At 46.8% G+C, this 27,617-nt stretch overlaps 13 non-coding genes across 13 annotated transcripts; all 13 read left to right on the top strand.

Moving 5' to 3' along the window:
* The first annotated feature begins 977 nt into the window (after positions 1-977).
* Positions 978-1,168, top strand: LOC142692276 (U2 spliceosomal RNA). Its single transcript, XR_012860735.1, has one exon. It is a non-coding gene; the product is annotated as a U2 spliceosomal RNA (small nuclear RNA).
* Positions 1,169-2,468: 1,300 nt separating this feature from the next.
* LOC142692275 (U2 spliceosomal RNA) lies at positions 2,469-2,659 on the top strand. Its single transcript, XR_012860734.1, has one exon. It is a non-coding gene; the product is annotated as a U2 spliceosomal RNA (small nuclear RNA).
* Positions 2,660-3,947: 1,288 nt separating this feature from the next.
* LOC142692274 (U2 spliceosomal RNA) lies at positions 3,948-4,138 on the top strand. The gene has a single exon (XR_012860733.1). It is a non-coding gene; the product is annotated as a U2 spliceosomal RNA (small nuclear RNA).
* A 1,284-nt stretch (positions 4,139-5,422) lies between these two features.
* On the top strand, positions 5,423-5,613 carry LOC142692272 (U2 spliceosomal RNA). The gene has a single exon (XR_012860731.1). It is a non-coding gene; the product is annotated as a U2 spliceosomal RNA (small nuclear RNA).
* Positions 5,614-6,901: 1,288 nt separating this feature from the next.
* On the top strand, positions 6,902-7,092 carry LOC142692271 (U2 spliceosomal RNA). The gene has a single exon (XR_012860730.1). It is a non-coding gene; the product is annotated as a U2 spliceosomal RNA (small nuclear RNA).
* A 4,362-nt stretch (positions 7,093-11,454) lies between these two features.
* LOC142692270 (U2 spliceosomal RNA) lies at positions 11,455-11,645 on the top strand. Its single transcript, XR_012860729.1, has one exon. It is a non-coding gene; the product is annotated as a U2 spliceosomal RNA (small nuclear RNA).
* Positions 11,646-12,937: 1,292 nt separating this feature from the next.
* LOC142692269 (U2 spliceosomal RNA) lies at positions 12,938-13,128 on the top strand. Its single transcript, XR_012860728.1, has one exon. It is a non-coding gene; the product is annotated as a U2 spliceosomal RNA (small nuclear RNA).
* A 1,309-nt stretch (positions 13,129-14,437) lies between these two features.
* LOC142692267 (U2 spliceosomal RNA) lies at positions 14,438-14,628 on the top strand. Its single transcript, XR_012860727.1, has one exon. It is a non-coding gene; the product is annotated as a U2 spliceosomal RNA (small nuclear RNA).
* A 1,284-nt stretch (positions 14,629-15,912) lies between these two features.
* On the top strand, positions 15,913-16,103 carry LOC142692265 (U2 spliceosomal RNA). Its single transcript, XR_012860725.1, has one exon. It is a non-coding gene; the product is annotated as a U2 spliceosomal RNA (small nuclear RNA).
* A 1,292-nt stretch (positions 16,104-17,395) lies between these two features.
* LOC142692264 (U2 spliceosomal RNA) lies at positions 17,396-17,586 on the top strand. Its single transcript, XR_012860724.1, has one exon. It is a non-coding gene; the product is annotated as a U2 spliceosomal RNA (small nuclear RNA).
* Positions 17,587-18,878: 1,292 nt separating this feature from the next.
* Positions 18,879-19,069, top strand: LOC142692263 (U2 spliceosomal RNA). Its single transcript, XR_012860723.1, has one exon. It is a non-coding gene; the product is annotated as a U2 spliceosomal RNA (small nuclear RNA).
* Positions 19,070-25,916: 6,847 nt separating this feature from the next.
* LOC142692167 (U2 spliceosomal RNA) lies at positions 25,917-26,108 on the top strand. The gene has a single exon (XR_012860647.1). It is a non-coding gene; the product is annotated as a U2 spliceosomal RNA (small nuclear RNA).
* A 1,296-nt stretch (positions 26,109-27,404) lies between these two features.
* On the top strand, positions 27,405-27,595 carry LOC142692262 (U2 spliceosomal RNA). Its single transcript, XR_012860722.1, has one exon. It is a non-coding gene; the product is annotated as a U2 spliceosomal RNA (small nuclear RNA).
* Positions 27,596-27,617: the final 22 nt, after the last annotated feature.

The raw sequence follows: 27,617 nt of genomic DNA, 5'->3' as shown, positions 1-27,617 counted from the left end.
GATTGATTGATTGATTGATTGATTGATTGATTGATTGATGCAGCACAACAGTCAAATAGTGGAGTGGAGTAGGGGAACAGCAAACAGCCAATAAAGCAGCCCGCCCGCTCGCCTGCCCGCCACAATGGACCTACCTGTGTACACTAGATGGATGTGATGGAATGTACTGTCGTCCCTACATTTCAAGAAGAAGTAAGAATTGCAGTTGCAACAAAGCCTTGCTTGCCTACAAAGAGAGCAGCAATTTGGATTTGTTACTATGTTACCTAGAAGAATAACAAACTGTGCAAGGATGGAGGTTGTAGGAGCAAGGAGAAGTTGTCTGTAAAGTTGGTGGATGCCTATTTTCCATTTTGCAGTCCCTTGTCTCCCTCTTGTGGCCTCCTGGAGGCAACTAGCTGTGCAAAAAAAAGACAGCCTGGCGGCCGGCTGTTGCAGTGTTGCCCTCTCAGGCAACACTGAGTGACTGACTGAGCCTCACCGTCTTATATAAAGTTCAGACGGAACTTTGCACGTGTCATAGTGGAGCCCTCAGGATTCCAGAGCCAGCTTTCTGACATCATAATGGGGCCTCAGAGATAAAAGCCTGGGCCCAGGCAGTGTTGGTCAGTGCTGCTCAGCAGGCAGCACTGGACTGGACTGGATTACAGCTGATACAAGGTGTGAAGGAACAAGGGGTGGCTGTGGGCATGCACTTGCTGCCGCTGCCAGTGTTTATCTGCATGGCAGCAGGGCATTTGGGCGTTGCCAGGAAGGCGTTTTTATGTAGATTCCTCCTCTTTCAGCACTGCATTGTGGTGCAAGCAAAAGAAGCAAATCCTGTCTGGCTTCCTCTCCGGCCTTTATTCACCTCCCGTGTAGCTGTGAGTGTGTGAGCCTGCAGGGCCCCATGGAATTGCCTAGAAGTAGGCTGAATCGCTGCAAGGGCTGAACAGCAGTATCGGGCAGGCTCGGGCAACGCGCGGCCCGTTCGGGTTATCGCTTCTCGGCCTTTTGGCTAAGATCAAGTGTAGTATCTGTTCTTATCAGTTTAATATCTGATACGTCCCCTATCTGGGGACCATATATTAAATGGATTTTTAGAACAGGGAGATGGAAATAGAGCTTGCTCTGTCCACTCCACGCATTGACCTGGTATTGCAGTATTTCCAGGACCGGTGCACCCTTTCCTTATGTGTTGACTAAAAGCAGATTCCAAAAGTGTTTTTTGTCTTTGCTATTGTTTCTGTCTTTCTGAAGGGATCTCCCCTTTTAATCCCATTATTTCAACACCTGTTGGACAATGCATGAGTGATAATGAGCTCATTGATTAAATGCAATTAATGAATAGATTGCCACCTCTTGTTGTGTGTCGTCTGTGTTTCTGTGTTTCCGGCATTTCACATTGGAACACCTCATTCACCTTCCTTGTCTTCTCTCCGCCCTCCCTTTTAGGTAAGTTAAAGAGCTGCACCTGAGCCAGCCACTGATTGATTGATTGATTGATTGATTGATTGATTGATTGATTGATTGATTGATTGATTGATTGATGCAGCACAACAGTCAAATAGTGGAGTGGAGTAGGGGAACAGCAAACAGCCAATAAAGCAGCCCGCCCGCTCGCCTGCCCGCCACAATGGACCTACCTGTGTACACTAGATGGATGTGATGGAATGTACTGTCGTCCCTACATTTCAAGAAGAAGTAAGAATTGCAGTTGCAACAAAGCCTTGCTTGCCTACAAAGAGAGCAGCAATTTGGATTTGTTACTATGTTACCTAGAAGAATAACAAACTGTGCAAGGATGGAGGTTGTAGGAGCAAGGAGAAGTTGTCTGTAAAGTTGGTGGATGCCTATTTTCCATTTTGCAGTCCCTTGTCTCCCTCTTGTGGCCTCCTGGAGGCAACTAGCTGTGCAAAAAAAAGACAGCCTGGCGGCCGGCTGTTGCAGTGTTGCCCTCTCAGGCAACACTGAGTGACTGACTGAGCCTCACCGTCTTATATAAAGTTCAGACGGAACTTTGCACGTGTCATAGTGGAGCCCTCAGGATTCCAGAGCCAGCTTTCTGACATCATAATGGGGCCTCAGAGATAAAAGCCTGGGCCCAGGCAGTGTTGGTCAGTGCTGCTCAGCAGGCAGCACTGGACTGGACTGGATTACAGCTGATACAAGGTGTGAAGGAACAAGGGGTGGCTGTGGGCATGCACTTGCTGCCGCTGCCAGTGTTTATCTGCATGGCAGCAGGGCATTTGGGCGTTGCCAGGAAGGCGTTTTTATGTAGATTCCTCCTCTTTCAGCACTGCATTGTGGTGCAAGCAAAAGAAGCAAATCCTGTCTGGCTTCCTCTCCGGCCTGTATTCACCTCCCGTGTAGCTGTGAGTGTGTGAGCCTGCAGGGCCCCATGGAATTGCCTAGAAGTAGGCTGAATCGCTGCAAGGGCTGAACAGCAGTATCGGGCAGGCTCGGGCAACGCGCGGCCCGTTTGGGTTATCGCTTCTCGGCCTTTTGGCTAAGATCAAGTGTAGTATCTGTTCTTATCAGTTTAATATCTGATACGTCCCCTATCTGGGGACCATATATTAAATGGATTTTTAGAACAGGGAGATGGAAATAGAGCTTGCTCTGTCCACTCCACGCATTGACCTGGTATTGCAGTATTTCCAGGACCGGTGCACCCTTTCCTTATGTGTTGACTAAAAGCAGATTCCAAAAGTGTTTTTTGTCTTTGCTATTGTTTCTGTCTTTCTGAAGGGATCTCCCCTTTTAATCCCATTATTTCAACACCTGTTGGACAATGCATGAGTGATAATGAGCTCATTGATTAAATGCAATTAATGAATAGATTGCCACCTCTTGTTGTGTGTCGTCTGTGTTTCTGTGTTTCCGGCATTTCACATTGGAACACCTCATTCACCTTCCTTGTCTTCTCTCCGCCCTCCCTTTTAGGTAAGTTAAAGAGCTGCACCTGAGCCAGCCACTGATTGATTGATTGATTGATTGATTGATTGATTGATTGATTGATTGATTGATGCAGCACAACAGTCAAATAGTGGAGTGGAGTAGGGGAACAGCAAACAGCCAATAAAGCAGCCCGCCCGCTCGCCTGCCCGCCACAATGGACCTACCTGTGTACACTAGATGGATGTGATGGAATGTACTGTCGTCCCTACATTTCAAGAAGAAGTAAGAATTGCAGTTGCAACAAAGCCTTGCTTGCCTACAAAGAGAGCAGCAATTTGGATTTGTTACTATGTTACCTAGAAGAATAACAAACTGTGCAAGGATGGAGGTTGTAGGAGCAAGGAGAAGTTGTCTGTAAAGTTGGTGGATGCCTATTTTCCATTTTGCAGTCCCTTGTCTCCCTCTTGTGGCCTCCTGGAGGCAACTAGCTGTGCAAAAAAAAGACAGCCTGGCGGCCGGCTGTTGCAGTGTTGCCCTCTCAGGCAACACTGAGTGACTGACTGAGCCTCACCGTCTTATATAAAGTTCAGACGGAACTTTGCACGTGTCATAGTGGAGCCCTCAGGATTCCAGAGCCAGCTTTCTGACATCATAATGGGGCCTCAGAGATAAAAGCCTGGGCCCAGGCAGTGTTGGTCAGTGCTGCTCAGCAGGCAGCACTGGACTGGACTGGATTACAGCTGATACAAGGTGTGAAGGAACAAGGGGTGGCTGTGGGCATGCACTTGCTGCCGCTGCCAGTGTTTATCTGCATGGCAGCAGGGCATTTGGGCGTTGCCAGGAAGGCGTTTTTATGTAGATTCCTCCTCTTTCAGCACTGCATTGTGGTGCAAGCAAAAGAAGCAAATCCTGTCTGGCTTCCTCTCCGGCCTTTATTCACCTCCCGTGTAGCTGTGAGTGTGTGAGCCTGCAGGGCCCCATGGAATTGCCTAGAAGTAGGCTGAATCGCTGCAAGGGCTGAACAGCAGTATCGGGCAGGCTCGGGCAACGCGCGGCCCGTTCGGGTTATCGCTTCTCGGCCTTTTGGCTAAGATCAAGTGTAGTATCTGTTCTTATCAGTTTAATATCTGATACGTCCCCTATCTGGGGACCATATATTAAATGGATTTTTAGAACAGGGAGATGGAAATAGAGCTTGCTCTGTCCACTCCACGCATTGACCTGGTATTGCAGTATTTCCAGGACCGGTGCACCCTTTCCTTATGTGTTGACTAAAAGCAGATTCCAAAAGTGTTTTTTGTCTTTGCTATTGTTTCTGTCTTTCTGAAGGGATCTCCCCTTTTAATCCCATTATTTCAACACCTGTTGGACAATGCATGAGTGATAATGAGCTCATTGATTAAATGCAATTAATGAATAGATTGCCACCTCTTGTTGTGTGTCGTCTGTGTTTCTGTGTTTCCGGCATTTCACATTGGAACACCTCATTCACCTTCCTTGTCTTCTCTCCGCCCTCCCTTTTAGGTAAGTTAAAGAGCTGCACCTGAGCCAGCCACTGATTGATTGATTGATTGATTGATTGATTGATTGATTGATTGATTGATGCAGCACAACAGTCAAATAGTGGAGTGGAGTAGGGGAACAGCAAACAGCCAATAAAGCAGCCCGCCCGCTCGCCTGCCCGCCACAATGGACCTACCTGTGTACACTAGATGGATGTGATGGAATGTACTGTCGTCCCTACATTTCAAGAAGAAGTAAGAATTGCAGTTGCAACAAAGCCTTGCTTGCCTACAAAGAGAGCAGCAATTTGGATTTGTTACTATGTTACCTAGAAGAATAACAAACTGTGCAAGGATGGAGGTTGTAGGAGCAAGGAGAAGTTGTCTGTAAAGTTGGTGGATGCCTATTTTCCATTTTGCAGTCCCTTGTCTCCCTCTTGTGGCCTCCTGGAGGCAACTAGCTGTGCAAAAAAAAGACAGCCTGGCGGCCGGCTGTTGCAGTGTTGCCCTCTCAGGCAACACTGAGTGACTGACTGAGCCTCACCGTCTTATATAAAGTTCAGACGGAACTTTGCACGTGTCATAGTGGAGCCCTCAGGATTCCAGAGCCAGCTTTCTGACATCATAATGGGGCCTCAGAGATAAAAGCCTGGGCCCAGGCAGTGTTGGTCAGTGCTGCTCAGCAGGCAGCACTGGACTGGACTGGATTACAGCTGATACAAGGTGTGAAGGAACAAGGGGTGGCTGTGGGCATGCACTTGCTGCCGCTGCCAGTGTTTATCTGCATGGCAGCAGGGCATTTGGGCGTTGCCAGGAAGGCGTTTTTATGTAGATTCCTCCTCTTTCAGCACTGCATTGTGGTGCAAGCAAAAGAAGCAAATCCTGTCTGGCTTCCTCTCCGGCCTTTATTCACCTCCCGTGTAGCTGTGAGTGTGTGAGCCTGCAGGGCCCCATGGAATTGCCTAGAAGTAGGCTGAATCGCTGCAAGGGCTGAACAGCAGTATCGGACAGGCTCGGGCAACGCGCGGCCCGTTCGGGTTATCGCTTCTCGGCCTTTTGGCTAAGATCAAGTGTAGTATCTGTTCTTATCAGTTTAATATCTGATACGTCCCCTATCTGGGGACCATATATTAAATGGATTTTTAGAACAGGGAGATGGAAATAGAGCTTGCTCTGTCCACTCCACGCATTGACCTGGTATTGCAGTATTTCCAGGACCGGTGCACCCTTTCCTTATGTGTTGACTAAAAGCAGATTCCAAAAGTGTTTTTTGTCTTTGCTATTGTTTCTGTCTTTCTGAAGGGATCTCCCCTTTTAATCCCATTATTTCAACACCTGTTGGACAATGCATGAGTGATAATGAGCTCATTGATTAAATGCAATTAATGAATAGATTGCCACCTCTTGTTGTGTGTCGTCTGTGTTTCTGTGTTTCCGGCATTTCACATTGGAACACCTCATTCACCTTCCTTGTCTTCTCTCCGCCCTCCCTTTTAGGTAAGTTAAAGAGCTGCACCTGAGCCAGCCACTGATTGATTGATTGATTGATTGATTGATTGATTGATTGATTGATTGATTGATGCAGCACAACAGTCAAATAGTGGAGTGGAGTAGGGGAACAGCAAACAGCCAATAAAGCAGCCCGCCCGCTCGCCTGCCCGCCACAATGGACCTACCTGTGTACACTAGATGGATGTGATGGAATGTACTGTCGTCCCTACATTTCAAGAAGAAGTAAGAATTGCAGTTGCAACAAAGCCTTGCTTGCCTACAAAGAGAGCAGCAATTTGGATTTGTTACTATGTTACCTAGAAGAATAACAAACTGTGCAAGGATGGAGGTTGTAGGAGCAAGGAGAAGTTGTCTGTAAAGTTGGTGGATGCCTATTTTCCATTTTGCAGTCCCTTGTCTCCCTCTTGTGGCCTCCTGGAGGCAACTAGCTGTGCAAAAAAAAGACAGCCTGGCGGCCGGCTGTTGCAGTGTTGCCCTCTCAGGCAACACTGAGTGACTGACTGAGCCTCACCGTCTTATATAAAGTTCAGACGGAACTTTGCACGTGTCATAGTGGAGCCCTCAGGATTCCAGAGCCAGCTTTCTGACATCATAATGGGGCCTCAGAGATAAAAGCCTGGGCCCAGGCAGTGTTGGTCAGTGCTGCTCAGCAGGCAGCACTGGACTGGACTGGATTACAGCTGATACAAGGTGTGAAGGAACAAGGGGTGGCTGTGGGCATGCACTTGCTGCCGCTGCCAGTGTTTATCTGCATGGCAGCAGGGCATTTGGGCGTTGCCAGGAAGGCGTTTTTATGTAGATTCCTCCTCTTTCAGCACTGCATTGTGGTGCAAGCAAAAGAAGCAAATCCTGTCTGGCTTCCTCTCCGGCCTTTATTCACCTCCCATGTAGCTGTGAGTGTGTGAGCCTGCAGGGCCCCATGGAATTGCCTAGAAGTAGGCTGAATCGCTGCAAGGGCTGAACAGCAGTATCGGGCAGGCTCGGGCAACGCGCGGCCCGTTCGGGTTATCGCTTCTCGGCCTTTTGGCTAAGATCAAGTGTAGTATCTGTTCTTATCAGTTTAATATCTGATACGTCCCCTATCTGGGGACCATATATTAAATGGATTTTTAGAACAGGGAGATGGAAATAGAGCTTGCTCTGTCCACTCCACGCATTGACCTGGTATTGCAGTATTTCCAGGACCGGTGCACCCTTTCCTTATGTGTTGACTAAAAGCAGATTCCAAAAGTGTTTTTTGTCTTTGCTATTGTTTCTGTCTTTCTGAAGGGATCTCCCCTTTTAATCCCATTATTTCAACACCTGTTGGACAATGCATGAGTGATAATGAGCTCATTGATTAAATGCAATTAATGAATAGATTGCCACCTCTTGTTGTGTGTCGTCTGTGTTTCTGTGTTTCCGGCATTTCACATTGGAACACCTCATTCACCTTCCTTGTCTTCTCTCCGCCCTCCCTTTTAGGTAAGTTAAAGAGCTGCACCTGAGCCAGCCACTGATTGATTGATTGATTGATTGATTGATTGATTGATTGATTGATTGATTGATTGATTGATGCAGCACAACAGTCAAATAGTGGAGTGGAGTAGGGGAACAGCAAACAGCCAATAAAGCAGCCCGCCCGCTCGCCTGCCCGCCACAATGGACCTACCTGTGTACACTAGATGGATGTGATGGAATGTACTGTCGTCCCTACATTTCAAGAAGAAGTAAGAATTGCAGTTGCAACAAAGCCTTGCTTGCCTACAAAGAGAGCAGCAATTTGGATTTGTTACTATGTTACCTAGAAGAATAACAAACTGTGCAAGGATGGAGGTTGTAGGAGCAAGGAGAAGTTGTCTGTAAAGTTGGTGGATGCCTATTTTCCATTTTGCAGTCCCTTGTCTCCCTCTTGTGGCCTCCTGGAGGCAACTAGCTGTGCAAAAAAAAGACAGCCTGGCGGCCGGCTGTTGCAGTGTTGCCCTCTCAGGCAACACTGAGTGACTGACTGAGCCTCACCGTCTTATATAAAGTTCAGACGGAACTTTGCACGTGTCATAGTGGAGCCCTCAGGATTCCAGAGCCAGCTTTCTGACATCATAATGGGGCCTCAGAGATAAAAGCCTGGGCCCAGGCAGTGTTGGTCAGTGCTGCTCAGCAGGCAGCACTGGACTGGACTGGATTACAGCCAGTGGCGGATTAAGTAGACCATGGGCCCTGGGCTGTTACCCAAACTTGGGCCCCCCTTCCTCACCGCCGCCCTGCCGCGCCGTAACTATTTTTGACACTACTTTTTTGGGCAAGCATTAACAGTGTTACGATTTCCCTTGTCACAGGGCTGTGTCCCTACATACTGAGAGTATCACACTGTGCAGGGACACAACCTCCTGACAAGGGGAATTGTCTATCAGTCCTGGACTGCAGAAAGACTTTTTGTGAAATACAATACATATAATAAACATGTCAGGAGAGGTGACAGATTCTCTATAAATCTAGTGACTCACAGGTGACGACGTCTAAGATTCTAGTAGTTTTTTTCCTCTTTTCTTCTCCATCCGGTCCAGCGCTCATGACGACTTCTCCCGGCCATGACTCATTTCTGCAGAATTTGCCACTCAGACATCTCCTCACTTTTCCAACATTTCCACACCTATAAACGAAAATAAAGTTATCATGGTGCCACATACCGTACCCCTAAATATAATAGCACCAAACACTGCGCGCCTGAATATAATACCACACACTGTAAAACACCACATACACACAGCCCCCTGTACATAGTGCCACACACAGCTCCCTGTATATAGTGCCACACACAGCCCCTGTAGATATTACACACCCCCATAGATATCGCCATACACAGCCCCCTCTATATATCACACATCCTCCCCGTAGAGAGCGTTACACACAGCCCCATATAGATAGTGCCATACAGCCCCCTGTAGAGAGCGCCACACAGCCCTCCCCCTCTTGTAAATAGCACCAAAAAGCCCCCCCTATAAAGAGCGCCACACACATACCACTGTGGATAGCACTACACAGCCCCCCCTTGTATATAGTGGCACACAGCGCTCCCCTTGTATATAGTGCCACACAGCGCTCCCCCTTGTATATAGTGGCACACAGCGCTCCCCTTGTATATAGTGCCACACAGCGCTTCCCCTTGTATATAGTGCCACACAGCGCTCCCCTTGTATATAGTGCCACACAGCGCTCCCCCTTGTATATAGTGGCACACAGCGCTCCCCCTTGTATATAGTGGCACACAGCGCTCCCCCTTGTATATAGTGGCACACAGCGCTCCCCCTTGTATATAGTGGCACACAGCGCTCCCCCTTGTATATAGTGCCACAAGGTTATGTACACATTTAAAAACTTTATATCATAATTTTATATATAAATATATATATATATATATATATATTACCCAATTACCCTAATATAGACATGTAATATATTACAATTTACGGTAAACAATGACGATTACAAATAAAAGGTCTATTTTAGGGTAAAACTATGTTATTACCAAAAAAAATAGCTGAAACGTAAAAAAGCTTATTTGTTTACTATTATTTTCAAACTTTATGAATAAAAATTGTAAAATAGCAAAAAAGGTGTGTATAAAAACGATAAAAAACGAAACCTGCATTGTCTACGGAAAAAACGTCGCAAAAATCACGTCGTTTTTATTTATTTTTTATAAAAATGTGTGTTTGGTGCAACTTTGTGATTACGTTTTATTAAAAAATATTTTTACTTTTTGAGATACAGCTGCTTTGTATCCTGTATCCGTCAGGTCAGCAGGACTGACGGGATCAGTGAAACGGGCCCTGCGCTAAATTATAATCTTAGATGTGATAGATTTGAGCTGGATCCTGCGTGTCACTGATCCTGTCAGTCCTGCTGACCTGACGGATACAGGATACAAAGCAGCTGTATCTCAAAAAGTAAAAATATTTTTTAATAAAACGTAATTACAAAGTTGCACCAAACACACATTTTTATAAAAAATAAATAAAAACGACGTGATTTTTGCGACGTTTTTTCCGTAGACAATGCAGGTTTCGTTTTTTATCGTTTTTATACACACCTTTTTTTGCTATTTTACAATTTTTATTCATAAAGTTTGAAAATAATAGTAAAAAAAATAAGCTTTTTTATGTTTCAGCTATTTTTTTTTGGTAATAACATAGTTTTACCCTAAAATAGACCTTTTATTTGTAATCGTCATTGTTTACCGTAAATGTTAATATATTACATGTCTATATTAGGGTAATTGGGTCAGCGCTAGCGTTACAGCAATGATTGGCGGGGGGGGACGACGTTTTTTATTGGGGGTGGGTATTTTATGTGTATTTATTATTTCATTTTTTTTTTTGCACTTTATTATTTTTTTATCACTGTGGTCTGTTCCTCAAAGGTCAAAAAATACCTTTTTGGAACTTTTTTTTTTTCTTTCTTTTACACCATGTTTTTCCACTGTAACTGGAGCTGTACAACAGCCCCAGTTACAGGGGAAATCAGCCCTCTCATAGTGACGATTGTCACTAATAGGGCTGTGCTGGGTCTAGTAAGACCCAGCAACAGTCTGCCACTAACGGCACCCGGCGATCATGTGACCAGTCACATGATCACCGGGAGGAATAGAGACAGCGCCGCTGCTGCTGTCTCTATTCCTATACACAGCGTTCATTGAACGCTGTGTAAGAAGACATCGGAGAAGACAGAAGCAGCGAAAGCTGCTTCTGTCTTCTCCTCAGGGTCCCCGGCAGTCACTGACAGCCGGAGACCCGACATTCAGCTGCCCGATCGCGCGGGCAGCAAGTTAAAACCCGAGCCGTAGAAAGTCTATGGCTCGGGTTTTAAGGACCCGTCCCTGACCGCTGGCCGTAAAAATACAGCCAGCGGTCGGGAACCAGTTGGGCAGGAGGATAAGCCTGCTGTACTGACCTCAGCGCCGGTGACCGACCGCCCGGCTCTTGTCTTGCAGATTCGGAGTAACAGAACAGCCGTCCGTCGCTGTTCTGTTACTCAATGGCGGCGGCCAGCACTTTTTAGGGAGGCGTGTCCTACCCCTTTCCCGGCCAATTCCCTGCTCCTCCCCTCCTCATCTTCGTTAGTTAGCAGCGCTAGCGCGCTGAATAGGTACCTTTGCCAGATGATGTGCGGTTCGGGCTGCCATGGGCCCCCTGGGAGCCTCGGGCCCCGGGCGGCCGCCCGAATCGCCCATATGATAATCCGCCACTGATTACAGCTGATACAAGGTGTGAAGGAACAAGGGGTGGCTGTGGGCATGCACTTGCTGCCGCTGCCAGTGTTTATCTGCATGGCAGCAGGGCATTTGGGCGTTGCCAGGAAGGCGTTTTTATGTAGATTCCTCCTCTTTCAGCACTGCATTGTGGTGCAAGCAAAAGAAGCAAATCCTGTCTGGCTTCCTCTCCGGCCTTTATTCACCTCCCGTGTAGCTGTGAGTGTGTGAGCCTGCAGGGCCCCATGGAATTGCCTAGAAGTAGGCTGAATCGCTGCAAGCGCTGAACAGCAGTATCGGGCAGGCTCGGGCAACGCGCGGCCCGTTCGGGTTATCGCTTCTCGGCCTTTTGGCTAAGATCAAGTGTAGTATCTGTTCTTATCAGTTTAATATCTGATACGTCCCCTATCTGGGGACCATATATTAAATGGATTTTTAGAACAGGGAGATGGAAATAGAGCTTGCTCTGTCCACTCCACGCATTGACCTGGTATTGCAGTATTTCCAGGACCGGTGCACCCTTTCCTTATGTGTTGACTAAAAGCAGATTCCAAAAGTGTTTTTTGTCTTTGCTATTGTTTCTGTCTTTCTGAAGGGATCTCCCCTTTTAATCCCATTATTTCAACACCTGTTGGACAATGCATGAGTGATAATGAGCTCATTGATTAAATGCAATTAATGAATAGATTGCCACCTCTTGTTGTGTGTCGTCTGTGTTTCTGTGTTTCCGGCATTTCACATTGGAACACCTCATTCACCTTCCTTGTCTTCTCTCCGCCCTCCCTTTTAGGTAAGTTAAAGAGCTGCACCTGAGCCAGCCACTGATTGATTGATTGATTGATTGATTGATTGATTGATTGATTGATTGATTGATTGATGCAGCACAACAGTCAAATAGTGGAGTGGAGTAGGGGAACAGCAAACAGCCAATAAAGCAGCCCGCCCGCTCGCCTGCCCGCCACAATGGACCTACCTGTGTACACTAGATGGATGTGATGGAATGTACTGTCGTCCCTACATTTCAAGAAGAAGTAAGAATTGCAGTTGCAACAAAGCCTTGCTTGCCTACAAAGAGAGCAGCAATTTGGATTTGTTACTATGTTACCTAGAAGAATAACAAACTGTGCAAGGATGGAGGTTGTAGGAGCAAGGAGAAGTTGTCTGTAAAGTTGGTGGATGCCTATTTTCCATTTTGCAGTCCCTTGTCTCCCTCTTGTGGCCTCCTGGAGGCAACTAGCTGTGCAAAAAAAAGACAGCCTGGCGGCCGGCTGTTGCAGTGTTGCCCTCTCAGGCAACACTGAGTGACTGACTGAGCCTCACCGTCTTATATAAAGTTCAGACGGAACTTTGCACGTGTCATAGTGGAGCCCTCAGGATTCCAGAGCCAGCTTTCTGACATCATAATGGGGCCTCAGAGATAAAAGCCTGGGCCCAGGCAGTGTTGGTCAGTGCTGCTCAGCAGGCAGCACTGGACTGGACTGGATTACAGCTGATACAAGGTGTGAAGGAACAAGGGGTGGCTGTGGGCATGCACTTGCTGCCGCTGCCAGTGTTTATCTGCATGGCAGCAGGGCATTTGGGCGTTGCCAGGAAGGCGTTTTTATGTAGATTCCTCCTCTTTCAGCACTGCATTGTGGTGCAAGCAAAAGAAGCAAATCCTGTCTGGCTTCCTCTCCGGCCTTTATTCACCTCCCGTGTAGCTGTGAGTGTGTGAGCCTGCAGGGCCCCATGGAATTGCCTAGAAGTAGGCTGAATCGCTGCAAGGGCTGAACAGCAGTATCGGGCAGGCTCGGGCAACGCGCGGCCCGTTCGGGTTATCGCTTCTCGGCCTTTTGGCTAAGATCAAGTGTAGTATCTGTTCTTATCAGTTTAATATCTGATACGTCCCCTATCTGGGGACCATATATTAAATGGATTTTTAGAACAGGGAGATGGAAATAGAGCTTGCTCTGTCCACTCCACGCATTGACCTGGTATTGCAGTATTTCCAGGACCGGTGCACCCTTTCCTTATGTGTTGACTAAAAGCAGATTCCAAAAGTGTTTTTTGTCTTTGCTATTGTTTCTGTCTTTCTGAAGGGATCTCCCCTTTTAATCCCATTATTTCAACACCTGTTGGACAATGCATGAGTGATAATGAGCTCATTGATTAAATGCAATTAATGAATAGATTGCCACCTCTTGTTGTGTGTCGTCTGTGTTTCTGTGTTTCCGGCATTTCACATTGGAACACCTCATTCACCTTCCTTGTCTTCTCTCCGCCCTCCCTTTTAGGTAAGTTAAAGAGCTGCACCTGAGCCAGCCACTGATTGATTGATTGATTGATTGATTGATTTGATTGATTGATTGATTGATTGATTGATTGATTGATTGATTGATGCAGCACAACAGTCAAATAGTGGAGTGGAGTAGGGGAACAGCAAACAGCCAATAAAGCAGCCCGCCCGCTCGCCTGCCCGCCACAATGGACCTACCTGTGTACACTAGATGGATGTGATGGAATGTACTGTCGTCCCTACATTTCAAGAAGAAGTAAGAATTGCAGTTGCAACAAAGCCTTGCTTGCCTACAAAGAGAGCAGCAATTTGGATTTGTTACTATGTTACCTAGAAGAATAACAAACTGTGCAAGGATGGAGGTTGTAGGAGCAAGGAGAAGTTGTCTGTAAAGTTGGTGGATGCCTATTTTCCATTTTGCAGTCCCTTGTCTCCCTCTTGTGGCCTCCTGGAGGCAACTAGCTGTGCAAAAAAAAGACAGCCTGGCGGCCGGCTGTTGCAGTGTTGCCCTCTCAGGCAACACTGAGTGACTGACTGAGCCTCACCGTCTTATATAAAGTTCAGACGGAACTTTGCACGTGTCATAGTGGAGCCCTCAGGATTCCAGAGCCAGCTTTCTGACATCATAATGGGGCCTCAGAGATAAAAGCCTGGGCCCAGGCAGTGTTGGTCAGTGCTGCTCAGCAGGCAGCACTGGACTGGACTGGATTACAGCTGATACAAGGTGTGAAGGAACAAGGGGTGGCTGTGGGCATGCACTTGCTGCCGCTGCCAGTGTTTATCTGCATGGCAGCAGGGCATTTGGGCGTTGCCAGGAAGGCGTTTTTATGTAGATTCCTCCTCTTTCAGCACTGCATTGTGGTGCAAGCAAAAGAAGCAAATCCTGTCTGGCTTCCTCTCCGGCCTTTATTCACCTCCCGTGTAGCTGTGAGTGTGTGAGCCTGCAGGGCCCCATGGAATTGCCTAGAAGTAGGCTGAATCGCTGCAAGGGCTGAACAGCAGTATCGGGCAGGCTCGGGCAACGCGCGGCCCGTTCGGGTTATCGCTTCTCGGCCTTTTGGCTAAGATCAAGTGTAGTATCTGTTCTTATCAGTTTAATATCTGATACGTCCCCTATCTGGGGACCATATATTAAATGGATTTTTAGAACAGGGAGATGGAAATAGAGCTTGCTCTGTCCACTCCACGCATTGACCTGGTATTGCAGTATTTCCAGGACCGGTGCACCCTTTCCTTATGTGTTGACTAAAAGCAGATTCCAAAAGTGTTTTTTGTCTTTGCTATTGTTTCTGTCTTTCTGAAGGGATCTCCCCTTTTAATCCCATTATTTCAACACCTGTTGGACAATGCATGAGTGATAATGAGCTCATTGATTAAATGCAATTAATGAATAGATTGCCACCTCTTGTTGTGTGTCGTCTGTGTTTCTGTGTTTCCGGCATTTCACATTGGAACACCTCATTCACCTTCCTTGTCTTCTCTCCGCCCTCCCTTTTAGGTAAGTTAAAGAGCTGCACCTGAGCCAGCCACTGATTGATTGATTGATTGATTGATTGATTGATTGATTGATTGATTGATGCAGCACAACAGTCAAATAGTGGAGTGGAGTAGGGGAACAGCAAACAGCCAATAAAGCAGCCCGCCCGCTCGCCTGCCCGCCACAATGGACCTACCTGTGTACACTAGATGGATGTGATGGAATGTACTGTCGTCCCTACATTTCAAGAAGAAGTAAGAATTGCAGTTGCAACAAAGCCTTGCTTGCCTACAAAGAGAGCAGCAATTTGGATTTGTTACTATGTTACCTAGAAGAATAACAAACTGTGCAAGGATGGAGGTTGTAGGAGCAAGGAGAAGTTGTCTGTAAAGTTGGTGGATGCCTATTTTCCATTTTGCAGTCCCTTGTCTCCCTCTTGTGGCCTCCTGGAGGCAACTAGCTGTGCAAAAAAAAGACAGCCTGGCGGCCGGCTGTTGCAGTGTTGCCCTCTCAGGCAACACTGAGTGACTGACTGAGCCTCACCGTCTTATATAAAGTTCAGACGGAACTTTGCACGTGTCATAGTGGAGCCCTCAGGATTCCAGAGCCAGCTTTCTGACATCATAATGGGGCCTCAGAGATAAAAGCCTGTGCCCAGGCAGTGTTGGTCAGTGCTGCTCAGCAGGCAGCACTGGACTGGACTGGATTACAGCTGATACAAGGTGTGAAGGAACAAGGGGTGGCTGTGGGCATGCACTTGCTGCCGCTGCCAGTGTTTATCTGCATGGCAGCAGGGCATTTGGGCGTTGCCAGGAAGGCGTTTTTATGTAGATTCCTCCTCTTTCAGCACTGCATTGTGGTGCAAGCAAAAGAAGCAAATCCTGTCTGGCTTCCTCTCCGGCCTTTATTCACCTCCCGTGTAGCTGTGAGTGTGTGAGCCTGCAGGGCCCCATGGAATTGCCTAGAAGTAGGCTGAATCGCTGCAAGGGCTGAACAGCAGTATCGGGCAGGCTCGGGCAACGCGCGGCCCGTTCGGGTTATCGCTTCTCGGCCTTTTGGCTAAGATCAAGTGTAGTATCTGTTCTTATCAGTTTAATATCTGATACGTCCCCTATCTGGGGACCATATATTAAATGGATTTTTAGAACAGGGAGATGGAAATAGAGCTTGCTCTGTCCACTCCACGCATTGACCTGGTATTGCAGTATTTCCAGGACCGGTGCACCCTTTCCTTATGTGTTGACTAAAAGCAGATTCCAAAAGTGTTTTTTGTCTTTGCTATTGTTTCTGTCTTTCTGAAGGGATCTCCCCTTTTAATCCCATTATTTCAACACCTGTTGGACAATGCATGAGTGATAATGAGCTCATTGATTAAATGCAATTAATGAATAGATTGCCACCTCTTGTTGTGTGTCGTCTGTGTTTCTGTGTTTCCGGCATTTCACATTGGAACACCTCATTCACCTTCCTTGTCTTCTCTCCGCCCTCCCTTTTAGGTAAGTTAAAGAGCTGCACCTGAGCCAGCCACTGATTGATTGATTGATTGATTGATTGATTGATTGATTGATTGATTGATTGATTGATGCAGCACAACAGTCAAATAGTGGAGTGGAGTAGGGGAACAGCAAACAGCCAATAAAGCAGCCCGCCCGCTCGCCTGCCCGCCACAATGGACCTACCTGTGTACACTAGATGGATGTGATGGAATGTACTGTCGTCCCTACATTTCAAGAAGAAGTAAGAATTGCAGTTGCAACAAAGCCTTGCTTGCCTACAAAGAGAGCAGCAATTTGGATTTGTTACTATGTTACCTAGAAGAATAACAAACTGTGCAAGGATGGAGGTTGTAGGAGCAAGGAGAAGTTGTCTGTAAAGTTGGTGGATGCCTATTTTCCATTTTGCAGTCCCTTGTCTCCCTCTTGTGGCCTCCTGGAGGCAACTAGCTGTGCAAAAAAAAGACAGCCTGGCGGCCGGCTGTTGCAGTGTTGCCCTCTCAGGCAACACTGAGTGACTGACTGAGCCTCACCGTCTTATATAAAGTTCAGACGGAACTTTGCACGTGTCATAGTGGAGCCCTCAGGATTCCAGAGCCAGCTTTCTGACATCATAATGGGGCCTCAGAGATAAAAGCCTGGGCCCAGGCAGTGTTGGTCAGTGCTGCTCAGCAGGCAGCACTGGACTGGACTGGATTACAGCTGATACAAGGTGTGAAGGAACAAGGGGTGGCTGTGGGCATGCACTTGCTGCCGCTGCCAGTGTTTATCTGCATGGCAGCAGGGCATTTGGGCGTTGCCAGGAAGGCGTTTTTATGTAGATTCCTCCTCTTTCAGCACTGCATTGTGGTGCAAGCAAAAGAAGCAAATCCTGTCTGGCTTCCTCTCCGGCCTTTATTCACCTCCCGTGTAGCTGTGAGTGTGTGAGCCTGCAGGGCCCCATGGAATTGCCTAGAAGTAGGCTGAATCGCTGCAAGGGCTGAACAGCAGTATCGGGCAGGCTCGGGCAACGCGCGGCCCGTTCGGGTTATCGCTTCTCGGCCTTTTGGCTAAGATCAAGTGTAGTATCTGTTCTTATCAGTTTAATATCTGATACGTCCCCTATCTGGGGACCATATATTAAATGGATTTTTAGAACAGGGAGATGGAAATAGAGCTTGCTCTGTCCACTCCACGCATTGACCTGGTATTGCAGTATTTCCAGGACCGGTGCACCCTTTCCTTATGTGTTGACTAAAAGCAGATTCCAAAAGTGTTTTTTGTCTTTGCTATTGTTTCTGTCTTTCTGAAGGGATCTCCCCTTTTAATCCCATTATTTCAACACCTGTTGGACAATGCATGAGTGATAATGAGCTCATTGATTAAATGCAATTAATGAATAGATTGCCACCTCTTGTTGTGTGTCGTCTGTGTTTCTGTGTTTCCGGCATTTCACATTGGAACACCTCATTCACCTTCCTTGTCTTCTCTCCGCCCTCCCTTTTAGGTAAGTTAAAGAGCTGCACCTGAGCCAGCCACTGATTGATTGATTGATTGATTGATTGATTGATTGATTGATTGATTGATTGATTGATGCAGCACAACAGTCAAATAGTGGAGTGGAGTAGGGGAACAGCAAACAGCCAATAAAGCAGCCCGCCCGCTCGCCTGCCCGCCACAATGGACCTACCTGTGTACACTAGATGGATGTGATGGAATGTACTGTCGTCCCTACATTTCAAGAAGAAGTAAGAATTGCAGTTGCAACAAAGCCTTGCTTGCCTACAAAGAGAGCAGCAATTTGGATTTGTTACTATGTTACCTAGAAGAATAACAAACTGTGCAAGGATGGAGGTTGTAGGAGCAAGGAGAAGTTGTCTGTAAAGTTGGTGGATGCCTATTTTCCATTTTGCAGTCCCTTGTCTCCCTCTTGTGGCCTCCTGGAGGCAACTAGCTGTGCAAAAAAAAGACAGCCTGGCGGCCGGCTGTTGCAGTGTTGCCCTCTCAGGCAACACTGAGTGACTGACTGAGCCTCACCGTCTTATATAAAGTTCAGACGGAACTTTGCACGTGTCATAGTGGAGCCCTCAGGATTCCAGAGCCAGCTTTCTGACATCATAATGGGGCCTCAGAGATAAAAGCCTGGGCCCAGGCAGTGTTGGTCAGTGCTGCTCAGCAGGCAGCACTGGACTGGACTGGATTACAGCTGATACAAGGTGTGAAGGAACAAGGGGTGGCTGTGGGCATGCACTTGCTGCCGCTGCCAGTGTTTATCTGCATGGCAGCAGGGCATTTGGGCGTTGCCAGGAAGGCGTTTTTATGTAGATTCCTCCTCTTTCAGCACTGCATTGTGGTGCAAGCAAAAGAAGCAAATCCTGTCTGGCTTCCTCTCCGGCCTTTATTCACCTCCCGTGTAGCTGTGAGTGTGTGAGCCTGCAGGGCCCCATGGAATTGCCTAGAAGTAGGCTGAATCGCTGCAAGGGCTGAACAGCAGTATCGGGCAGGCTCGGGCAACGCGCGGCCCGTTCGGGTTATCGCTTCTCGGCCTTTTGGCTAAGATCAAGTGTAGTATCTGTTCTTATCAGTTTAATATCTGATACGTCCCCTATCTGGGGACCATATATTAAATGGATTTTTAGAACAGGGAGATGGAAATAGAGCTTGCTCTGTCCACTCCACGCATTGACCTGGTATTGCAGTATTTCCAGGACCGGTGCACCCTTTCCTTATGTGTTGACTAAAAGCAGATTCCAAAAGTGTTTTTTGTCTTTGCTATTGTTTCTGTCTTTCTGAAGGGATCTCCCCTTTTAATCCCATTATTTCAACACCTGTTGGACAATGCATGAGTGATAATGAGCTCATTGATTAAATGCAATTAATGAATAGATTGCCACCTCTTGTTGTGTGTCGTCTGTGTTTCTGTGTTTCCGGCATTTCACATTGGAACACCTCATTCACCTTCCTTGTCTTCTCTCCGCCCTCCCTTTTAGGTAAGTTACCCTCCCTTTTAGGTAAGTTAAAGAGCTGCACCTGAGCCAGCCACTGATTGATTGATTGATTGATTGATTGATTGATTGATGCAGCACAACAGTCAAATAGTGGAGTGGAGTAGGGGAACAGCAAACAGCCAATAAAGCAGCCCGCCCGCTCGCCTGCCCGCCACAATGGACCTACCTGTGTACACTAGATGGATGTGATGGAATGTACTGTCGTCCCTACATTTCAAGAAGAAGTAAGAATTGCAGTTGCAACAAAGCCTTGCTTGCCTACAAAGAGAGCAGCAATTTGGATTTGTTACTATGTTACCTAGAAGAATAACAAACTGTGCAAGGATGGAGGTTGTAGGAGCAAGGAGAAGTTGTCTGTAAAGTTGGTGGATGCCTATTTTCCATTTTGCAGTCCCTTGTCTCCCTCTTGTGGCCTCCTGGAGGCAACTAGCTGTGCAAAAAAAAGACAGCCTGGCGGCCGGCTGTTGCAGTGTTGCCCTCTCAGGCAACACTGAGTGACTGACTTAGCCTCACCGTCTTATATAAAGTTCAGACGGAACTTTGCACGTGTCATAGTGGAGCCCTCAGGATTCCAGAGCCAGCTTTCTGACATCATAATGGGGCCTCAGAGATAAAAGCCTGGGCCCAGGCAGTGTTGGTCAGTGCTGCTCAGCAGGCAGCACTGGACTGGACTGGATTACAGCTGATACAAGGTGTGAAGGAACAAGGGGTGGCTGTGGGCATGCACTTGCTGCCGCTGCCAGTGTTTATCTGCATGGCAGCAGGGCATTTGGGCGTTGCCAGGAAGGCGTTTTTATGTAGATTCCTCCTCTTTCAGCACTGCATTGTGGTGCAAGCAAAAGAAGCAAATCCTGTCTGGCTTCCTCTCCGGCCTTTATTCACCTCCCGTGTAGCTGTGAGTGTGTGAGCCTGCAGGGCCCCATGGAATTGCCTAGAAGTAGGCTGAATCGCTGCAAGGGCTGAACAGCAGTATCGGGCAGGCTCGGGCAACGCGCGGCCCGTTCGGGTTATCGCTTCTCGGCCTTTTGGCAAGATCAGGTGTAGTATTTCTGCATCTGGTTTTGTTGGGAGGTGTCCGGGGTACCCTGCTCCTTGGCCTTGGGGGATCGTCTCTTTTCACAGAGAGACTTCACCCCCTTGCTGCTATTTGGGGAGTGGGCTTAGCCCCCGGACAACGAGTTGCGATCGCGCCTTACCCAAGAGGTCAACCGGCCTTGAGGCGTTTTTCTAAGAGCGTTCCGAGGGCGTTTATCGGGCTTCGTAGGTGTCTGGGGTACCCTAATCCTTGGCCTTGGGGGAGGGTTCCACTTAATTGTGGAATCTGAGCCCTTGCTGCTATAAGGGACAGGCTTAGCCCCCAGGCACTGAAAATGCCATATACATTTGGATTTGCATCCGGGGACACCCGGTTGCGCCAGTCCGTCCGCATCGAGGTGGAAGAAGGCCATCGCCAGCGGAAGAACCTTCGCTTCATTGTGGAGGTGATTCTGCTGGACTTCCTGGGGCTCAAGCGGGCGGACATCCTGTGTCTCAACGACCAGGAAAGCCGCGGTCGGTACACCGTATCCTTTACGGCCGCGGCATGTTGCGACAACATGCACAAAAGATTGTCTGATGCGGACCAGAGTGAGGAGCGGCTAAATGGACTGAACTTTTTATTCCTCTACGGGGAGGAAGAAGTCCCGCTCGTGATGTGCATGTTCAGTCCATTTGTCTCAGAGTGTGACATTGAAACCTTCCTCAGTCGTTACTGCAGGGAGGTCCGCTTCTCACATAAAATCTTGAACACCCAGAGCTTCTGGAATGGCAAAAGAAAATATTGGGTGAAGTTCCGCCAGGATCCCAATGGCATTGGAGGCTTACATCACCCACCCCAGAACTTTGCCATTGGGAAGAATCGAGGATTCCTATTTTACCCCCAGATGCCAATAGCCTGCCGGAACTGCTTGAGATATGGCCACACCAGAGAACATTGTGACCGGCCCCATGTGGTGCAGTGTAACAGGTGTGGCCAGGTTGGACACGTAGCGGCAAAATGCAGTTCCGAGGTGTTGTGCAATCTGTGCGGCATGACTGGGCATGCTTTTAAAGATTGCCCCCGCAGAGCGAAATCTGGGCCACCCAGACCAGGGCCAGAGCGGCAGTTTGCAACATGTGCAGACGCCGCTGGTAATGCCCCAAAACGAGCATTGACGACTGAGGGGTCCAGGCCAAAGTCCTTCACAGCTCCATCGGGGGGCCCACCGATGTCAGCCTCGAGGGACGGCCATAGGGATTCCACCGGGTCCAGGCAGAGCAGGAGGAATTCTGACTCTGCTGGACATAAGTTGACCGGCACCTCTGCAAACAGGTCCTCTGCTCCGCCTGCAGTGGACCCTGTTGAGGCAGTGGTTAGCGACAGGCGTCGTGGCTCCGTAGGTTCTGCAGTAGGACCTGACGCCTGTCCCAAGAGTGTGGGCATGGAGCGGAGACACTCTGTGTCAGACGAGGGCTCCATTAAGAAAACCCCTAAAATATGCTGGATTGGAGCCTCGTTTTGACCATTTCCGGTCAACGGGGGGGTCGGAGCAAAGTTCCTCCACTGCGGTTGTGGAGGGGCTTGCGATGAAGGCTCCCCGTAAGCAGGCAAAGGTTGCCAAGAGCGATGGGACCTCACAGGCCCCTGTGCAGCTGCCCAGGAAGGACATCAGCGATATCTTCAGCCAGGGGCCAGAGATGGGTGAGAGCGACTTCGAGGAGATGGATAGGAGCCATTCTGCAAAGAGACAGCGAGAGGAAGAGGAGTCCGGAGTTCGGAGGAAAGCTGCCTATCGGAGTTCGGATGAGAGCAGTGTGGGGGTTGGAGCCGCCCACGTATCTGGCTCTGACCCTACCAACATCCAAGATTTATTGACCCCTCAAAAAGGGGGTCCAGACTCGCAGCTGATCTCCGAGTACGACTCTTCTGGTTCGGACCCTGACCTCAACTAAGACTATGTTGGTTCCTATCAAAGTCGCCTCACTAAATGTGAGGTCCCTAAAGAGCCCTGTCCGCAGGACTGCTTTATTTTCATTTTTAGAGACTGTGGACTTTGACCTTTGCCTGCTTCAAGAATGTGGAATCCCTAATGACTTGGAATATCAAGATTTAAAGATGGACTGGAAACTAGGCCCCTCAGTCTGGTCTGGTGGAAATGACTGTCGCTCTGCGGGGGTTGGATTGCTCTGCCGAGGTCGTTTTATCTCCATCCAAACAGTGACTGAAATCATGCCCGGCAGAGCTATTTTAATACATTTGCTTTTTAATGGAACTTTAATTCGTGTTTTAAACGTTTATGCCCTCCTACCAAACAGGAGAGGGCAGAACTATTAGAGATTTTACCATTGTTTTGTGTTGGGTCTACCCCCCTGCTGGTGGGTGGTGATTTTAACTGTGTGCGAGATGGAGAACACCGCCAGGGTGGGGATTTTAATCGAAAAATTGATCGTACTTCTTACCTGCTCAAGAATTTTATTGGTGATTTTAAATTGAAAGATTGCTGGAGGGAACTCTTGCCTGCGGACCCAGGCCCCCACCTGGTCCAATGGAAGAGTGAGCTCCAGAATTGATTTTATTTTCACTTCTAATAGTTTTATTCCCAAAAAATGTTTGCTTTTAACAAATATTTTATCTGATCACAAGCTCCTTTCAGTGCACCTGGAGCTAGAGGGAGAGCAAAAAGCTTGTAGGGGTCCCTGGAGACTAAACACCACACTCCTGGAGGACCCCATCATTAAAGAGGAGTTTGTGCGGACCTACCAGTGTTGGCAGTCCCATAGAGCGCCCAGTCAGCCTATGCTACACTGGTGGGAGGGCATTAAACCCAAAATCAGAGCTTTTTTTATTCGAGCAGGTAAGAAGAAAGCAAAAGAGAAAAAACAATGGTTTTATGTTCTTAATAAACGTTTACATGTACTTTTTAAATTGAAGGAGATTGGTATGGATGTTGATGATGATATCTTAAATCTTAAAGCTGAAATAAAATATGCCATAGAAGAGAAAGGGAAACAAATAATTTTTAATTCACATGTAAAGCACCTCGAGGATGGCGAGAAGTGTTCCCGGTTCTTCTTCAAAAAGGTAATGGATAAACGAGATGTCATTTTAAACCTTGAAGGAGAAACCACTATGGTCGGCATTTTAAATTCTGCTTTTAATTTCTACCAATCTCTTTTTAACAAGAAAAATATTGATCCTTCCTTTTTAGAACATGTTCTTAATTCCCTTGATGCCAAGCTAGATATTTTAGACCAGGAAGTTTTATCCCGTAATATTACCTTGGAGGAACTTTTATTTGCTTTTAAAAGTTTTTCTAATGGGAAAGCTCCTGGGGAAGATGGTCTGCCCATCGAATTTTATCATGCTTTTTGGGAAATTTTAAAGAATGACATGTTTTTATTGTATAAGGAAGTTTTTATTACTGAAGAGCTGCCCCCTTCCTGGAGGAGGGGGATTGTGTCCTTAATTTTTAAAAAAGGTGAGAGGGACCAGTTAAAAAACTGGCGCCCTATTACTCTTTTAAACGTTGATTGTAAAATTTTAGCTAAACTAATAACAATCCGTTTTAAACCTTTTATTCATAAATTAATCCATCCAAACCAGGTATGTGGGGTACCTGGGAGGTCAATTACTGAGTCCCTGAATATTTTACGTGACATCATTTGGTATTTTAAAGAAAGGGGTCAAAGCCTTGCTATTTTATCCTTAGATTTCGAGAAGGCTTTTGACCGGGTCTCCCATGAATATCTTTTTATGGTTCTTAAAAAGATGGCTGTTCCTGAAATTATTTTAACACGTATTAAGCTTTTATATCGATCCTGTTTTAGCCAAATTTCTATCAACGGATTTTTAACTAAAGGTGTTCCTCTTTTATCAGGGGTGAAACAGGGGTGCCCGTTGTCTCCGCTCCTTTTTATTTGTGCCATAGAACCTCTGTTCACCCTAATAAGAGATGATAAAGTCATCAGAGGCGTGCCCATACCTGGAGGAAGGGGGAACCAGGTAAAAATCCTAGGCTATATGGATGACGCCACCGTCCTATGCCCAGACGCCGCTTCTATGAGACGGGCATTGAGGAACACCGGCTTTTTTTGTGAAGCCTCTGGTTTTAAATTAAACGTTGATAAGTGTGACTGTTTTTATACTGGTGTATGGGATTCCTCTGTGACACCAGGAGTTAACATGCAGCAGGATCAGATAAAAATTTTAGGAATTGTTTTTAATCAAGAAAACGATGGGAGACCCAATTGGGATTCAGTAATTGCCAAAATGGAAAAAAAGGTTTTAATGTGGAATTTGAGAAATCTCACCATGGAGGGAAAAGTTTTAATAATTAAATCTGTTTTATTACCCATAATGCTTTATGTAGCTATGGTTTTCCCTCCAACAATTTTATATATTAAAAAAGTGACCAGGATCTGTTTTATGTTTTTATGGGGTTCCAAAATGGAAAAACTAAAACGTGATTTTATGTACAGATGTAAGGACAATGGCGGGAGAGATGTTCCTAACCTTTTTAACTTCTTTTACATTAAATACTTTTGCTTCTGTTTTAAAATGTATAATTCTGATGGTATTTTTAGCTACTTTTTAAAGTACGCTACGGGCATGATTTTTAAACGATGGTTTCGTGTCCCTTTGAATTCTCCTGTGCTTCTGTGTCCCCCAAAACAATATGCGGTGCTCGAAAAAACTGTCAGGCTCCTAGGTCTCCAAGAATTGGAGCCTGACATATTGGGGGACCAGAAAAAAGTGTCACTCTCCTGTAGGCGGCAGGAGGATACACTGGCAGTTTCAAATTTCTCACAGGCAAGGTCCAAGGTGGTGTGGCGGAACGTTTTCGGGAAATTTATGGCAAATGTGCACAAGGACCTTGCCTGGGCAATCGTTCACCAGTGCCTCCCTACTCGTGAATTCCAGCATAGGCGAGGACTGGTGGCGAGAGCCAAGTGCCCGAGAGACAGGTGTGGTGACGACGAGACGATAATGCACCTGTTTTGGAACTGCCCATATGCACAGGAGGTTTGGAGGAAGGTAGGCCCATTGCTGAAATGGGCCTGCGGTCTTAAAGATCTTAAATTTGAATACGTGTTTTATGGTCTTTTTAACTGCCCAAGTTTTAAACAGCAAATGGTCTGTTGGATCATTTTAAACTGTTTTAAGAATGCCATTTGGAAGGTTAGGAACATTCTGCTTTTTAAACATGATTTTATTGACGTTAAAAATTGTGTGAAATATGCCCTAAGTGAAATGTATATTTATTATCTTAGGGACAAAAAGCAGCTAGGGGTAAAAGAAGCAACATCCATGTGGTGTTTGCAAATGTGGAATACCATAACATTGTAAATAAAAATGGTTTTATTCTTTTATGTCTTTTATGCCCTGTATAAATTTTATCCTGCTATTGTTCTGTACTTTTATTATAACATCTGTATTAATGGTCTTATTATTATTACTTTTGTATTCATTTAAATGTATGAATATTCATGTATTATGCTGTTGATTTTATCTTGTGGTTTCAATTTTAAAAAAAAGTCTGTAAAATATATTATTTTTGCCAATAAAAAACTTTGTTGAAACCTTATCTGTTCTTATCAGTTTAATATCTGATACGTCCCCTATCTGGGGACCATATATTAAATGGATTTTTAGAACAGGGAGATGGAAATAGAGCTTGCTCTGTCCACTCCACGCATTGACCTGGTATTGCAGTATTTCCAGGACCGGTGCACCCTTTCCTTATGTGTTGACTAAAAGCAGATTCCAAAAGTGTTTTTTGTCTTTGCTATTGTTTCTGTCTTTCTGAAGGGATCTCCCCTTTTAATCCCATTATTTCAACACCTGTTGGACAATGCATGAGTGATAATGAGCTCATTGATTAAATGCAATTAATGAATAGATTGCCACCTCTTGTTGTGTGTCGTCTGTGTTTCTGTGTTTCCGGCATTTCACATTGGAACACCTCATTCACCTTCCTTGTCTTCTCTCCGCCCTCCCTTTTAGGTAAGTTAAAGAGCTGCACCTGAGCCAGCCACTGATTGATTGATTGATTGATTGATTGATTGATTGATTGATTGATTGATTGATTGATTGATGCAGCACAACAGTCAAATAGTGGAGTGGAGTAGGGGAACAGCAAACAGCCAATAAAGCAGCCCGCCCGCTCGCCTGCCCGCCACAATGGACCTACCTGTGTACACTAGATGGATGTGATGGAATGTACTGTCGTCCCTACATTTCAAGAAGAAGTAAGAATTGCAGTTGCAACAAAGCCTTGCTTGCCTACAAAGAGAGCAGCAATTTGGATTTGTTACTATGTTACCTAGAAGAATAACAAACTGTGCAAGGATGGAGGTTGTAGGAGCAAGGAGAAGTTGTCTGTAAAGTTGGTGGATGCCTATTTTCCATTTTGCAGTCCCTTGTCTCCCTCTTGTGGCCTCCTGGAGGCAACTAGCTGTGCAAAAAAAAGACAGCCTGGCGGCCGGCTGTTGCAGTGTTGCCCTCTCAGGCAACACTGAGTGACTGACTGAGCCTCACCGTCTTATATAAAGTTCAGACGGAACTTTGCACGTGTCATAGTGGAGCCCTCAGGATTCCAGAGCCAGCTTTCTGACATCATAATGGGGCCTCAGAGATAAAAGCCTGGGCCCAGGCAGTGTTGGTCAGTGCTGCTCAGCAGGCAGCACTGGACTGGACTGGATTACAGCTGATACAAGGTGTGAAGGAACAAGGGGTGGCTGTGGGCATGCACTTGCTGCCGCTGCCAGTGTTTATCTGCATGGCAGCAGGGCATTTGGGCGTTGCCAGGAAGGCGTTTTTATGTAGATTCCTCCTCTTTCAGCACTGCATTGTGGTGCAAGCAAAATAAGCAAATCCTGTCTGGCTTCCTCTCCGGCCTTTATTCACCTCCCGTGTAGCTGTGAGTGTGTGAGCCTGCAGGGCCCCATGGAATTGCCTAGAAGTAGGCTGAATCGCTGCAAGGGCTGAACAGCAGTATCGGGCAGGCTCGGGCAACGCGCGGCCCGTTCGGGTTATCGCTTCTCGGCCTTTTGGCTAAGATCAAGTGTAGTATCTGTTCTTATCAGTTTAATATCTGATACGTCCCCTATCTGGGGACCATATATTAAATGGATTTTTAGAACAGGGAGATGGAAATAGAGCTTGCTCTGTCCACTCCACGCATTGACCTGGTATTGCAGTATTTCCAGGACCGGTGCACCCTTTCCTTATGTGTTGACTAAAAGCA

This window comes from Rhinoderma darwinii (genome assembly GCF_050947455.1).
Source record: "Rhinoderma darwinii isolate aRhiDar2 chromosome 5 unlocalized genomic scaffold, aRhiDar2.hap1 SUPER_5_unloc_39, whole genome shotgun sequence".
NCBI classification, from domain to species: Eukaryota; Metazoa; Chordata; class Amphibia; order Anura; family Rhinodermatidae; genus Rhinoderma; species Rhinoderma darwinii.
Note: the sequence above shows the minus strand (reverse complement) of the source record. Positions and strands in the feature narration are given on the sequence as shown.